The 12703-nt window shown below is 46.6% G+C and overlaps 1 long non-coding RNA gene across 1 annotated transcript; it reads left to right on the top strand.

The window, feature by feature from the left end:
- Positions 1 to 247: 247 nt before the first annotated feature.
- On the top strand, positions 248 to 11681 carry LOC147668698 (uncharacterized). Its single transcript, XR_015303840.1, has 2 exons — positions 248 to 319; positions 10573 to 11681. It is a non-coding gene; the product is annotated as an uncharacterized LOC147668698 (long non-coding RNA).
- Positions 11682 to 12703: the final 1022 nt, after the last annotated feature.

Raw genomic sequence — 12703 nt, 5'->3', positions numbered from 1 at the left:
CAGAATATACACGTCTCCTGATTTTTTGGATTTGATTATTATACATTCATTGTAACTCTGTTCATTGACTTCTTTGGTATATTAGACCTGATGTAATTTGTGTTTTGTAGACAAATAGTAATGTTAGAGTTCTTCCCCTTTGGTGTGAATTTCTTAATTTTTGGGTATTCTGGTATGAATTACACAGTGTGCGACAATATTGAACCATTATAGTAGTGTTTACCTTCTGTCCTTCCCTCATCGTTGCAGGTAAAAAGTCAGCAAAAATCTCAGGAAACAAGAAGATCCACGAGGGACCTCCCTCAATCCCACTTGAAACGTAAGTGTAATGTGTTTATTATTGTAGGTGTGATATTATCATGTTTATTAACGTATACGTACTATTACTGAAGGTGTCATATTATCATAGGTGTTTTTACTTCCATGTGTAATATTACTGTATGTGTAATTGTGTTATAAAACTTGCGACAACCATTACATATGCATGAGATAGGGTCTGATTTAGAGTTGAGTGGTAACAGAGAATCTTCCAGTTAATGGGAACGCAGAATGCAATATCCTACAGCTTATTGCCCCTATGGTGAAGGGAACGCCACAGGCGGACACTCACACATTACTTAACATTGCAAATCCACCATTCACCAGCCAGGCCTGACACCCCTCTTACTCTACACAGACACACATTTTACTTACCAATTAGCCAGAAAGGCACAACTCCAACTTACCTCTAACTCACCACCATCCCGCTCCTGGTGCCGACTCCAGGTTTGGAACACTGGCTGTCTAACCGAAAGTCATGAGCTTACCCACTGAACCACACTGGCTTCCATGTCAGTAGCCTTTCAAATCTTCCCTATATCATGGCAATCCTTTCTTCGTGTGCAATGGAAACCACAGGAGATAACACCAAGGCCTGTTTGTTGCTGATAGTCTCTACTGCCACAGAATGAACCAAAATGAGCTAAAGCTCAGTCGCGACGCCTAGTGCTTCTGGCACCACAGGGTCTTACTGGGCACGGGTTTCAATGCTGTCAAAGTATCTTAAGGTGGCAAAATGTAAAAGATTTATTTTCATTTGTTAATAATATTTTCACTTGGAAAAACAGAACAGCAATCTGGCTACTCATTTTGGCATGTGTGCCCCAAAATCACTAATCTTGTCCCTCATGTCTGCCCCCACTCCCTTTTTCTCAAGTATATGCAACGCTTTATCTTCATTTCTCAAAGCACTCATTTTTTCCTTGAAATTCTGTGTTTTTTAAAGTGCAAATGTGGGCTTGGGGGGTATAGGTTGGATGGTGGTGATTTTTCATTGTGGTGTGAGACGATCTTTCATATCAGGGAGATGGTGCCTGTCAGGTTGGCCAAGCACAAAGGTCGAGAATGAGATTTGGCTCATGAAATAATGGGTAAAGTTTGAGGTAGGTGTGACTCCCGTTATTAGGCACAATCAGAAACTAGATATGTATTCTTCAAGAGGCAGAAAATGGCAGATTCGTGCATTTGCCTGAATTTGCTTCAGCAGGTCTGCGTCATGGCTGCTGCAGCAGGTGAAGGAATGGAGTGGTTGGTCTGGACTGGCAAGCCCCGGCTCTGCTGCTTTAAATACTGTGGCCCTCATCCTACTCGACCTCTCCGCATCCTTGGACACAGTCTCTCATCACAGACTAGCCCGCAGACGCCACAGCAGAGGGATCTGGGACAAGGTCCTTGACTGGATCCGCTCATTCCTCTCTGGCAGAATGCAGCGGCTCAGACTCCCACCTTTCCTCTCGGATCTCCCACCGACTACCTGCAGAGTTCCCCAAGGGCCCTCCATCAGCCCCACCCTGTTCAACATCTACATGGCCCCAATCGCCACCATCGTCAGATACCACGGACTCAACATTGTGTCCTACACAGACAACACTCAACTCATACTCTCCTTGTCCAACGAACCCAACATCTCCAAACACAACTTTCAAGAAGGAATAGAAGCAGTCACCAGGTGGATCAATAACAGCTACCTACACCTCAACACAGACAAAACAGAAGTACTCAGCATGGGCCAAGACCCCGACACCTGGAACAACACTTGGTGGCCCCCCACCTTCCTCTATGAACCAAGCACGCAACCTCGAAATCATCCTGGACTCTGAACTCAAAATAGACTGCCAAATCAGCGCTGTGTCATTCTTCCACCCTCCGACTACTACGAAATACCTTCAAATGGATCCACCTCAAACTCAGAAAAACCATCACCCACGTCCTCAGCAGCAGCAGACTCGACTACAGAAATGCTCCCTACACCAGAATCAACAAGAATTGTCTAGAATGCATCCGCCAGACTAGTCCTCAACCTAGCTTCCCACTGCCACATCACCCAACATCTGTGGACACTACATTGGCTCCCCATCGAGAAGAGAATCACCTTCAAGCTTCTCACCCACGCCTACAAAGCCCTGTACAACACTGGACCTGGATACTTGAACTACCGCCTCTCATTTCATTCACCCCAAAGATCCCTCCACTCAGCCCAGCTCTCCCTTGCTACGATGCCTCGCATCAAGAATACCAGAACAGGAGGATGTGCCTTCTCCTTTCTCGTGCCCAAGGCATTGAACACTCTCTCACTACACGTCAGACAGACACCAACACTCTCCAAGTTTACGAAGGACATCAAGACCTGGTTCCTCGATGGATCGCCTTGATAATACGGAACCTGTGCTCCCCCCCTACCCCCAGCACCTTGGGACCATCTCGGGTGAGTAGCTGCAATTAATAAATCTATGATTGATTGATTGAAAAAAAACCTTAATTCCTTTGAAGGAACCCCACGAAGGCCCATGTTCTGTATAAAGGTTGACTGAAGGTAATTTGGGACCCTGGCAAATGTTGGTGAATTCCCTATGTGCGGCCTTTGAGTGGCAAAATCCTTAGCCTACGACAGGTAGGCAGCTTTCGAAGTCTACTGAAGGCCATATGTTGGAGGCAGTATCACGGAGCAAGCTGGTGACCATCTCACACCAAAGGAGGCATGGGAGGATATTATTCGCATAGGACAGCCCTCATCTCAGTCCATTAGTATGCTGCAATTGCCGTGCAGCATTTCTAGAGGGCAGCAGCATGAACATAGCAGTACAGTGAGGCTTTTCTTCTGCTTGCTGACATATCTCTTCTTCATGTTTCTCTTTGCTGGGCCTATGGAGTGAAGAACTGCAATGACTGGGTGAATTAGTAATGAGGAATGGTTGGCCTGTATTTGTGGTGAAGGGGGGAAATTTGAAAGGACAACAGCAAGATATAGGCATCAAAGCCTACTTGTTTGCTTAGTGATTGAGTGAGTGCATCATCTGTCTCTTTGAGGGACACATGGGAGAGAAACAGCAGCACCAGAGTCTTAGGATAGGAGAAGAAGCACACAATATTCAAAGGACAAATCATGGGGAGCCCTGCCCCGCATAAATCCCAACACATGCTCCTTGTTTCTCTGTCAATAGCATAACTGCAGTAGGTGTCCCCTCGCAGTTGGTAATAGAAACTGTCACAACCCTGTACCCCCCAAATCCCCCTATCCTTATGGGGTTCACCCCACAATGGAGGAGGGAAGCAATAACAACTTGGAACATCCCCCTAAAAAATAACCAGAAGTCATGTCATTCTGTGCCCCCCATCGCCTGCTTCATAATGCACCCTCAACCCCTATTGGCATCGCCCCCATATTTGACTGCCCCACCTCAGATAGTGTAGGGCCCAGTAAAATTAATTTAGGGGTTCCGCACCATAAGTCCCATCCTTTAAAATCACCCCATCTGTGGCCTAGTGAACCAATGCACAAGGGCCCCATTTGGCCCCACTCTAGTATGACCCCTCCTCTCTCCCCTGACTTGCCCCAGAGTCCTGCTACATCTATGACCCCTGGTACTGCCTTTTCTCTCTGATCCTACCCACCCTCTCTCTCTCTATGTCCCTTATCTCTCTGGGACTCCTCCCTTCCATGCGACCCTCCCCTACTCCTCCTGGCTTTCTTGCTCTAACCCCTTCCTCACTCAACACCTGTTTCCCTTCTCTCACTTATCACTGTTCCCGCTCTCTAACTCTGCCTTTACCAACCATTTGTCTCGCCACACACACATACACAAACACACACACACTTCAGGAGACTGCATGTGCTCATGTCATCACACATGACCTCCTTACTCTGCTGGTGAAGCAATATTGTGTCACTACGCTTTTACCACATCCCCTTTGAGTAAATGAGATATCGCCTTATCGCTTTGAAGCGGGTATTCTCTCTGTATCTTGTCTTCCTCTTTTACAATCTGAGATGCCAGGTAAGCTCCTAGTTTTAGGACCTTGTGCACTTATATCTGTTGACTCCACACCTTGGTGGAGGAACTTTTTTACCCTATCAAGGCCTGAATAAACACCCTCAGGTGGCAAAACTAGCCTCAAGTGACAATGCCGAATAGAAGCAACTCCTTCAAAGGTTACCTGAGGTTCTAAGTTTGCCTTTGTAGCGGCACGCCCTTGTACACTATGCTGCACATCACGGTGACGCCATTTTGCACTCAAACAGCATTCCCCTTCTAGCCATCCACAGGGGCCTAGGCTAGTCAGTGAGATTCAGGGGGTGGTAACCTCAATCTTCCTGTCCTACACAGGTGGTAGGCCACAGGGTGGGCAAGTGAGATGACCAAAGTTGCACTGGACTGTTCCCATGAGGAGCAGGGTCAGTAGTGGTTTGCACTAGTTGGCCTCCCTCCTTCTGGGGGGGCGCAGTGGACGAAGAATGATGGGTTGAAATGCTACCCAGAGTGATTGCCACTGGTCAGACTATTTGCAAGTATTCATCCCATCACCTTTTAAATGTTAGATTGCCAGTAGTGTGCCTCGAAACCTACAATTGGCCCAGCTTTCCAAGCCTACTACCGCCAATATTTGTAAATTCCAAAAAGTAGAACATTTGCACCCACCCAAGTTGTACTTCTATGGGGGCAGATTTACTACTTTCTTTATAAAGCAGTCACATCTTATATTTAGGTTTTCACTGAAATCTATTAGCAAGTTAAATGGTCTTAGTAAAATGAGAATGACAAGAAAAACTGACACCAACACAGCACACCCAATTCGGGACCCCAGACCCAACTAACAAGCCAAGAATGCATGTGGGGCGTGTCACACCCCAAACACCATCACCCCTCAAGCCAGACCACTGCCCCTCTGACCTGGGCCTGGTACTTCTCTCTGCAAACTCATGACCACAGTCATGTATAACACACCGGCCTGGAGTCCCTGCGCTGGGATCTCTTATTTCAAATGTGTTTTCACTGCTCACGCGCTTCTTATTCTCCCCTACAAGATGCCCTGATGGTTGAGTTGTCACATCAGTGCCTGTCGGCAGAGCTTCTATTGCCAGACCTTTCCTTTTGCAAATCATGGTATCAAGAGACTGGCAGCCCCATGTACAAACCCTAGTTACAAAAGGAGGTGAGCACAGCACACAATATATAGGGAAGCCGGACCGGAGCTGAGATAAGGGTCTGGCTTTGGCTCCAAGAGCCTGAGCACGAGCCGAGCCATGAAAACCTTTGCCAATCATATTGCGCAACAAACACAGTGTGAAGATATTATACAGTCTCTTCAAAATGTCTTTAATATATGGAAACGTTTCACCTTAGTAACATATAATATAAAATGAACTTAAAAAAAAAATGTGTCTAGGCTCTCCCCAATAATAGTGTCATTCGTGAACTAAGAGGCAAGTCAGTAGCCCTGTATATCCTAAATGTGGCCCATATACTTATTATCGCTGGAGCAGCATTATCGACTATTAAATTGAATATAAATAGTGCTTTTAAAGCGCACACCCTGAACTCAAGTATTTACACCTGCACTCATGTGTGAGAAGCAAGAAGGAGGCTCTGTCTTTGCATAGCATCACATGATTTGGACAAGGAAACATGCTGGTATTGATTCCAGGTTATCTGGTTTTCGTTTTTGAAATTCAGTCACCAGATGTGTATTTTCGGTCTCTGTGAAGCAGGAGAGTTCTCTCTCTCCTGTTTTACATAAGGCCGCTGTTTTGCCCATTATTCTTGGACCACACACGGAAGCCCAGCACACACAATGCAGACCCGACACAGGGCCCCCAGACCCAGCCAAGAAGCATAGGCGTTGATTCGCCGTAATGCAAGGGATAGCAGAAGTGACATCACATACCCTTTGACCTTCATGGCATCCCAGGAAATTACATCATGTGACCCTTGACCCGAATTTCTCCAGGAAGTCATGTCACATGGCCCTAATATCACACTCATACTTTCCTACACTCATTCCTATTCCTTCTCACTCATTCACTCACATTCACTATTAATCTCAGTCATACATATTGACACTTAGGCCTGGGTTTACCAACATTTTGTAGCCTGTTAGTGTCACTTTTGTGATGCACACCTGGTGCCAAGAGTTAGGTTGGGATTTACTGTACAACACAAATCCCAATTTTTAATTGGATAATAGCCCAAAGCAACACAAAAATGTACTATGCACTGCTTTGTGTTTTGAGTCAAGTGGGCATTCTATGGGTGGTGCGAAGGCGTTCCCATGCAATCACCCAGTGGTTTTGACGCAAAAACATATGTACAAACATTGGTAGAGAGAGATTTGTGCCAGCGTCTTACGACTCCTTGAGGCAGACATAACAAGGTGAAATGTTTTCATTTCGTCTTATTTTTCCGACTTTGTGTGCGTGCACTGTGGCACAGTGGAGTTTGCGTTGATGCATGGCTGCCAAAAGTGCATCAACAAACAGGGAGAGAAACCATGAACCATACTTAATAGATCTGGTTAATTAATTTTTTTGGTGCAGCGTCGCTTTGGGTCAAAGAATAGAAACTCTGAGCCTCAATCCAACACAATCTCCCTCACTAAGGGGGCCATTAGGATGGCGGACGGACATCCTATCAGGAAACTGGACTGCTGCCATAAGGGCGGGGGTCCCGTGAGTGCAATTAGGATGTGCCTGCCACAGTTGCAGGCATATCCTGCATTCCTGTCATTGTGGCGGTCGGTGCACTCAGCACTGCCTGCCACAATGCCAGGAAGGCATGTCGTGCACTTCCATGCACAACATGGCAGGCACCACGCGGTCCCTGCCATGTTGTGCATGGAACTGCAGGGGGGTACCATAGGCACCCCCCATGTGCACCTCCAACCCCCCTGGGGGCTCGCAATAGGCCCCCACAGTCTAATCCTGCATGCCTTTCCGTGGCGGGAAAGGCATATTACCGCACCCATGGTAATATGGCTGGCGGTGTCTAAAAGACACCGCCACCATATTAAACCCTTTTCCGCCTGGTCAACTCGTTAACCGAGCGGAAAAGTGGCGGACGGTCTTTCCATCCGTCACGGTCCCCCCGCCATAGTAATATGACGGGGGAAAATGGGTGGCGGACGATCCACCCGTGATCCTAATGGGCCCCTTAATGTTTCTGACTTTCACCCACTTTTACTCATACACATACAGACACATGATCACACACATGATCACACATACACACGCTCTCTCACACATAAGCACACTCTTACTTGCAAGCACAGACACAACATATATTTAAAAACATTTTCAATTACCACATCAGTCAAAGGTCTCAGTCCAGTCAAGTGTGCTCCATTTTTATTACAATTAGAACATTCTAGTAAAGTATAAAGAAAGTATAAAGAAAAACTGGCTAAAATTAAGGAATCCAGACCTCTCCTCTGTTCTTGGCTCTGATTTTGTCACTTCTGAGGCCAGAGGTCGCAATGGCAGTACCCAGGGTCGCAGGGGGCAAGCCAGGGGTTGCAGCTGTGACCCCTGGCAACCCATACATTAAGTCTGTGCCTAATATGCATTTATTTGGGAGGTGTCACACACCAAACACCCCCTCCCAGTTATTACCCTGTCCCTCCACCCATGGGGTTCACATAAGTGTTGATTAGGACAGTCCAGCTGAGGGAAGTTGTGCCTCCTCCAGTATCAGCTGACAGAGCCTCTTCTGCCTGCACTCCCTTTTAAAGAGTTTCCGGGTCATGCACTTCACTTGAGCACTGCTCTCTTTCACATTGTTATAACTGCACAAGAGGGAACCATAGCTCTAACGCTGGCTGGTGGACTGGCAGGTGCTACTCAAGAGTACAGACCTAAACATAAAACAGACTGGACGATAGCTGGTGACCTTTGCCGTTTTAATTTGCCCAGGCTACTACGCCAGTGAATGGATGTATTCACCATTCACTGCAAAATTGCGTTGTCAAGAATCAAAATAGCACTTTGCCTCTGCAGTGCGCCCTACCCTCAAAATGTGGGGCTCTTTGCTTAGCAACCTAAGATGTCTGCTTCACCTCGTCGTATGTGAGTACCAGCAGCACTGCAAGCTGTGTCTACCTCTTAGGACCTAAAGAAGCTTCTTGGGGCATAGAAGGGCCTTGCTGCCCCTACCAATGCCTTGTCTATGCTGCTGAGACCTGTAGCGCATGTGCCCAGACCTCAGCTGTGTCCACACTGAGCTATTCCAGTGCTACATGCATTGTGGCAAGAATGTTCAATACCCTCTGGGGTATAAGAACCTGTCTCTTCATTGAACCGTAGTTTGCACTGGGTAATCCATCCTATGGAGGAAGTTGCCAGTTGTACCAACGTTGGTCACCCCGTGCACTATGACTGTGTCTGTCTGGCTAATGGACCCAGGTGGGCATTACACGGAACCCGCAGGGCTTCAGTCCATTCTGTGGCACACCCCGTACTTTTTGGCATCACTACCTGTTGAGTGGTGTGTATATTTATAAATGATGGAAGGGCTACCACCAACAGGGGACCTTGGTTTTCATTAAGGATTCGCCACAGTGGGGTTTGTTTCTGAAAAACCCCAGAATCAAAGCCACCTCCCTCAAATTGCAAGGGTGCCACTGTTGCGTTCCCATGACCTGGTAGCTGGTGGTGAAGAGTTGCAGAAACACAAAAGAGGGCGCAGGAGATTTAAAGACCAGCAGGAGTTGAGTCTTCACAAATTATATTGATAGGTCAACCCTAACCAAGGAGCATATTATCAAGAAACAGTGTTGAAATTTTCGCTGCTTTAGCGGCAGGAAACTGCCACTAAAGCGGCGATAATGGGCTTGATAATATGCCCTTGTGAATTCCCATAAAAGCCCATGTTCTGGTGTGAACATGGGCTTCTATTGGAATTCTCAAGGGCATATTATCAAGCCCATTATCGCCGCTTTAGTGCCAGGTTCCTGCCGCTAAAGCGGCAATAATTTTAACGCCGGTCTTGATAATATGCCCACAAGTCTTCCCTATCTCAAGGCAACGGCCTTCTGGTGAGCAAGCCCTGCCAACTACTGGGTGCCATCGGGGGCTGCCCCGACACACAATCAGTGGACCCCCCATGTCTAAATAGATCAAGGGAACCACTTGTTTTTGTGGTGGGAGCCGCACCAATCTGCTGGGAGGTCTGTTCTGCCAAACCCTACATAGAGCCTATAGTATTGGAGAACATTCCATAGCATTGATAGGACTTTAGCTACACAAATGTTTTAAGTCATACGATATTCATGAGTCCTCTGGTTGTTTTACTCTGCCCTGTGCAGTGTCTCATGTGTTTAATGTGACCTGTCAGTTAGGATGTTGTCTGGTACGTAGTTCCTTAGGGAGTGTTTTCTAACACTGCTATAGGTCAGCAGGGTGAATACACCAGGGCCCTGGTTTATCATGCGTGTTGTGCTGTGTGAAAGAGAGAGGGCAGGAATGCACCATATTTACCAATATATGCTTATTGCTGCTCTCTGCTAGTGCTGGGGCACAATCTGCTGCTGTCTAGCAAAAATGCCAGCAACTCTGTGCCATGGTGCAAGGGGACCTGCGTTGCAGGCAGGATTATTTTTGTGCTCCGTAAGGGACACCTTCCCGCACAAAAACATCGCTTTGAGACTGTTGTCTCTTTCTAAGTGTGCTGCGGAATGCCAGGGAGGGTGGTGTTGGGGTTGGTCCAAATCTGAAAGAGAAGGCTGTATCTTAGGATTGGCTTTGGGCAGGAAGGCGCCCCACCCTGCTCAAGCAATCCTGCATGCAACGGAGGCACCCTTCACCATGGTGCAAGGGTGCCTAGGTTGGTGCTAGGCTGGCAAACCAGCACCAGCGCAGGGGGAAGGAGACAAATGCACCGCATTGTTTAAATACCGTGCATTCCTGTCCTTTAATGTTGATGTTGGGAAACCCAGCAAGTTGCCTCGCTGTGCTGCCTTATGCCAATATCCCATAAATAAGCCCTTCAGATTATGCCAAAAACTGTCATAGAATGTGCACTTAGCTCTCTCAGGTGTAATAGAGTGCTTCTAAATTATTACTAGTACAGTGAGGACTGCAGAGTGGAGAATGAATGCTTGCCCCATCCTTGCAGGTGTTTCTTCAGATGTCTTCACCAACATTGCTTGGAGTGGGAAACATAATTTGCTTTAACCCACAATTCTGCTTCTAGACAAAACTGAACATTAATTGTGATATTTTAGATATTCATTGATACAGTTTTTAAAACTATGTTGTCCTTTTAGGCCGAGTGCTGTTCCCATCTATGAAAATATCCCTCGCGGAACGAACCCCCGTCCGAAGAAGCCTTCGGTGTAACCTGGGATCTGCGGAGGAGTGAGCCTCAGCTCTGAGACTGGAATCCCTCAGAAGAACCAGGAACAACAACATCCTCTGCAGCTGTTCTATGAAGGAGGACTGCATCTGAAGAGATCCTGCTGTGGCAGCATTATGTTGAAAACTGCCACATATTATCGGATATGTGGCACCGAGCACCCCCTTGTCCCACCAAGAGAGTATCACAGGGTAGGCTGCTGTTGGGGAACATGAGGTGTCAGAACCTGTGCAGTGTCCAAGGTGAGGCCACCTGTGAAGCTTGAGCACTAGATATGTCACATATCAGGATGCGTAACCTTGCCTACCAACAGTGACCCCCAAATGGGCGTTGGCGGTCCAGGATCTCTGCTGGATGACCACAGACACTCATAACATGGGAGGGTTGGTTGCTGAGGTCAACACACAAGCATGCTTCACTCTCAAGAGGGGAATGTGAGAGGCTCTGCCCTCCTGGACTCTGATTGGGCGCTTCACCAACACACAGGGCTGTGGCACCAGTGGGAATAGAGAAGGAGGCCACCAGAGCACCACACGGGCCTCAGGACAGACCTAGGGTTCTCCTGTTCAACTCTTAGACTGCCAACCAATTTCTACCCTTACTACAGAGAGACCCTTCCCAAGAAGGAAAGGGTCTCTCAAAGATATACCAGCCCCGTTAAGACTTCCACTTGTTCAAGCCGACTCATACTATAGGACCTTCAGACAACCCCACGTGGACACTGGGCCCACCCCTCTTACTATGACCTGACTGGTGCCAAGCCCCTAACCATGGGTTGTATACTATTTCAATGCATGCCTTTACCACATATGTTTTACAATGCATGCCTTTACCACTAAGGTAAGTGTAAATAATGCAAATTAAATACATTTATTTTTTGGAAGGGGGGACAGCTCTGAATCCCCCAGCGTTTTTATCAATAAATTAATAAATGTTTTATTTTTGTTGTTGAAACCTCCCTTTATTAATTCCCCTTACCACCCTATTCCCCTGCACCAACCTAAACCCCTAAAAAATAAATGAAGCACTCTATGCCCCTACCCAACCCTAACCCCTAAAAGTACCCTTATCACCCAGTAGGAACCCAATGCTCCTACCCAACCCTAAACCATAAAAATATCCTCACCAATCTATACCCCTGCCCAGCCCTAAACAAATCCCTTATAACCCTAATATATATAAATATATATATATATTAAAAAGGTTTATTCAGGTTATTCTGTTTACTTTGGTTTGTTTTACCCCCATATGTATAAGCACTATGCTTTAATTGTTCCTTTCGATTATCTCCTGTGATTTGGATTTGTTTACTATATTTGTTTGATGCTATGTCCGATTCACATCACTTTTCACCCATGCATTCTGTTTCTTTAGGCGCATGGGCTTTTATTATCCATAAAATGCTTTGCCTACTCCTGACGCGTCATGTGACCAAGCTCCGTTCGCGGAGCGAAACGCGTCAGGGAGGGCACTTGCTCTGACACTTTTTGAAAAATAAACTTTGCACTGCTGGCACTTTCATCGGTGGTATGGCATTGATGATTTAACATCCATTGGATTTGTTTTTGGAGAGGAGGTCTGCGCCCGTTAAGACCGCGGCAAGAAGCGGTCGGGATCTCTTTCATATATATATATATATATATATATATATATATATATATATATATATATATACATATTAGAGGGTACTGGGTGTATATCAATATATATAAATATAGATAAATATACACATACGCACTTCGCACACATATATGTACCTTAACTATACTTACTGGGTGTGGTAAAGGCATTTGCCGTAAAGGTATATGTGTGGTAAAGATTTGAGTCGTGAAGACTGCCTGACAAAGTCAATGTATGGTTTCAACTTCCTGCGTTGTACAGGATGATTCCCCCAACCATGGAGCCCATCTGCTCACACACCAGTCACTAGAGAACCACCAGTTACCTCCAACTCATCAGGCAGAGAGTGCCACCTATAGGCACTATATAGGAGCATGCACACAGGCCATGCACCTTCATAACAGCAGCACACACTCCAGAGC

Source organism: Lissotriton vulgaris, unplaced genomic scaffold, assembly GCF_964263255.1.
Source record: "Lissotriton vulgaris unplaced genomic scaffold, aLisVul1.2 SCAFFOLD_5509, whole genome shotgun sequence".
In the NCBI taxonomy this organism is placed as follows: Eukaryota; Metazoa; Chordata; class Amphibia; order Caudata; family Salamandridae; genus Lissotriton; species Lissotriton vulgaris.
The sequence above is the reverse complement of the archived record's forward strand: the minus strand, read 5'-3'. Positions and strand labels throughout refer to the sequence as shown.